Genomic DNA, 4,091 nt, shown 5'->3' on the forward strand with positions numbered 1-4,091 from the left:
GTCTGTGTGTGAAATTCTATTCATAGAACCAATTTTAGATCTCTCTGTTTGTCTTTGATCGTAATGAGTTTTTGTATTATTATAGAGAAAAGTAAAAGCTTCAATTTTGTGTATTGATACTTTGAATAATATAATAGTAATATTGTTATAAAAACTGTTGTAATATCGAAGTTGCTGATTATTACATTATACTGGTAATTATATCACTCGATTTCTTTATCTCGGTTATTATATAAACAATATTTCTAAAAAAATATTTTGCGTTTATAATTTATCGCCGTTATATAATTAATATTATTATTTCTGATCCCTGCTTCAAAGCCTTTTCGATGCTGCGATCGGCGGTATCTCAGTCAATTTTTAAGATATAAGATACGTTGGTAAACTTAGATTATAACGCGGCCATCTCGCAAAACACGAACCAATCCTAGAACACAACGCAGTTGTTATAACTGCATAACTGCATATTTTGTAAGGACACGGCAGTGAGTGCGGATGGAGAGCAAGACGGGAAAAGGACGATGAAGAGTTAAGGCTCGCCGACATACAACGCCGTGCGTACAACGATCTCTGTCGTCTATAAAAAAGTAACCTCATAGTGCTCTAAGGCGCACGCTATCGCTGCACAATGCGCCCCATTCAAAAACCGGCATGCGCTATTAGTACATTATTTCTTGCTCTTAAATGCCGGTGTCGTAAACAAAAGCGCGAATTAGTGAAATAGTTATTATGAAAATGAATTTTTTCTCTTTTTTTTTTCCTTTTCTTTCTCATCAACGTAAGATTGATGCCAATAAAACCATCAATTGTTTTAAATATGGCTGTTTGTCTCTAGAATTCTGTTTTACTTTAAATGTAAAACATGTTAGCTCATTTACTATTAGAAGCAAGCAGTCACGTTTAAACAGGAAAAATTATATATTTTTTTGTTGCGAGCGAAGCGAGTACACAGTGAAGAATAATTATGAGTGAACTCGAAATTTCACTAGAAAGATAAAATCTAAAATTTTGAAGCTGCGCTGCGAAAGTGTCAAGCATTAATAGCGCATGTTCTTCCCGAAGGACGCACTGTGCAAAGAAATATAAATAAATATAAAAGAAAGATAAACATTATATTATTGTACATGTAATTAAAGTAATACAGAGGTGAATACGAAAAAGCAGTCGCCACTGCGTTATATATAAATGAATATATATATATATGATATTATATAGAAAAATATTGAATATATACTCTATACAAGTAAATATTGTACGTTTAATAGTGTTACGCGTTATATATATATATATATATACACACACACACACAGATATATATGTATATATATTACGTACACAATATATATTATATATTTAGACCATATTAGAGTATATTAGATATTAAGGTATGCATTAGGTACAACTAATATAAATAAACCACTACTACCAGTAGACGATGTAAAAGTGTAAGTTTAGTCATCGATCAATGGATGAATCCACGATGCAATTTTAACATCGCGGAACTTCAAATCTGCTGCATCGACTTTAGGAAAAACGGAGAGAAAGAGCAAAGAGACAGAGAGAAAGTTACAATTCAGCTGAGAGCTGTATGTTCACTACTCGTTTTGGTGCTTCTCCCTAGGTAAATATTACTTACTTTATATAGTCCTTCTCGTCGTCGGCGGAGAGAACAATAATCGTTAATCAATGTCGCTACTAAATAAATAGGCCGAGAGTGTCGAAATTCGTCGTCGAATTAAAAATCGCGAGTTGCCACAAACATTTCTCGAGATTTTCCTCTCGCTATGGAAAATGTCAAATTTTTCAGCTGATTTCCTTTCGATGTGCTAAATTGTATAAGACACCACGAAAACTTTCTTTTTTACATAAATATTTAATCGATTATTTAACAAAAATCTAATTTCGGTCAAATGATTAATAAAATTGAATATTTTATTGGAAGAGGTAAGCTGGCGTATATTCACAAATATTGATCAAACAACATTAACCGCGTAGATGATCGTAATTGTGAAATACATCCGAAAAGTTCTAGATCTGGATATATAAATGCTTATTTTTGCTATCTTAGAGCGAGGGCTAGAGCTCGTATACAAATAAATCGAAAAAATTAATATATACTTCGTGATATTCGTCGATTGATGTATCGTCGATAATTTAACTAGTGAGTAACGAAGCCGTGCCTGGAACTTTTTGGAATCGTCCCGGGAATTTGGATGAAAAATTAAGCTGCGAACTTTCTGACACTATCGGTCTTACGGCCAAGAGATCGTCGTGTCAGTTTTCTGCGACGTTCCCGAGTCTGACCTGTGTTATAGGAGAAACTAGAGCGAAAGCATGTCTGATCAAACCTGTCTCGTAAGGTCGAAGAGAGAACTTAGACGAATTCATTAAATATTAATATTCGTACCGCGATTGTTCCAATGATGAAACGTTAATCCATGCGGAAACATTGGTTATTTGATGGATATTCTTGGATATTTCTTCCTACGTTTCTTAATGAATTTCTCTCGATATCGAATAATTTGCGAGGAGTATGCTCTAGGTGCTTAAAACGGAGAAGCGACTCAATAACCGTAAATTCGAGCTTACAGGTGACTCTATATAGTTAATAGCGCGGTCATGTTTTTACCAATTTTAGAAATAAATCGCATTGTGCATTGACGAATTAGTCGGTGTCTTAGCCACGAAAATAGTTCCCGCGATAGTTCGACAGAGGAGTTTGACTCTTAACTGCGTTTTTCAGCGGAAAGTAATTCCTTTAGTCTACTTTCTGTAACACTAACACATGATGTGACGTTAATTATTTATGTAAATTAAAAGAAAAATCATTCGCAGGAGATTTAGAGTATTGTAGTTTTACAGGGAAACGCATTTAAGGGTTAAATGTACTCATTTAAATCCACCATGCTTTGTCAATCAAATTTGTCTGTTATGACAATGTTGAATTGATATATGTTAATCAAGGAATTAATATAAAATGGTAATTAACAGATATAGATTCTAAAACAAATCTGCTTCATGTTTAAATTTATTTAAATAATTGAATAAAATGGAGTAGTTACAATTGATTAGAATGTGAAGCATAGTGGATTCGAAAACGCGGATACCAAGAGAGATATTCAATAGATCATCGATTTTTATGTAGAGATGCACGATACTTGACATTACAAAAAATTTTCGGCGCATCCGTCGTATGCGAATAGAACGGAAATCGAGGTATAGTAAGCAACAAGTGAAATGAGGTCAATTCTATCGACAAATATGATTAAGCTTAGAATATACCTATGTGCGTATATCGATACCGATAGCGAATCCCGTTCGACTGAAACTTACCGCCTATGCGATAAGCGTGCATGCTGATCGACTTGAACGACTAACAATGACTAAAGTGAAGACTTGAGAGAGAGAAAAATTATTAGATAAATTGTTTTTTTATTTTTAAAAACATTATAATAATTTTTTTATTAATATAATATGTTAATAGCAGATTTATTTAAAAAATAATTCAACAATTTTTAAATAATGATAAAATAAAATTATGATAATCTTAAATTTTTTAAAATATGAAATTGTGATAAACGAAAACTTATTTGGATGTCACTGTTAGTCGAATTCAATCGTTCCGGTTATTCTTAAAAGTTTATAGTGTTTTATTAAAGCGGACAGAAACATGAAATACGAGCTTTCCGTTTTGGCATAAGTGTACGAAATTACTCGTAAGTGTTCATAACGTAATTAATGTAATTAGCACTTAGGGACGGAGTTGATTTACATACAAAACACATGTGTAACACTGAGGACAAGTGGTTTTTTCCACGACGTGAAACGTGAAGCAGAAAATGATAAACTGTTTCAAAATGAAGATTCTAAATGGCGAAAATATGCACAATTATTACGGAAAATTGGCATTATTATAGGCATCGCTATGCTAATAGTTTAAAATTTTCTCTCAATAGAAGATGTTTTGAATTTTTCTTTTTATCTCCTAATGTTTCCGATATCTAGATTCTTTCTATTTCTTATATAAGAAAAATCTTATTTTTATTATTCATTTGTTGTAAGTTAAGTAGAAAGATTATGCTGAGCATGCA

Source organism: Trachymyrmex septentrionalis, unplaced genomic scaffold (genome assembly GCF_001594115.1).
Source record: "Trachymyrmex septentrionalis isolate Tsep2-gDNA-1 unplaced genomic scaffold, Tsep1.0 scaffold24, whole genome shotgun sequence".
Classification (NCBI taxonomy): domain Eukaryota; kingdom Metazoa; phylum Arthropoda; class Insecta; order Hymenoptera; family Formicidae; genus Trachymyrmex; species Trachymyrmex septentrionalis.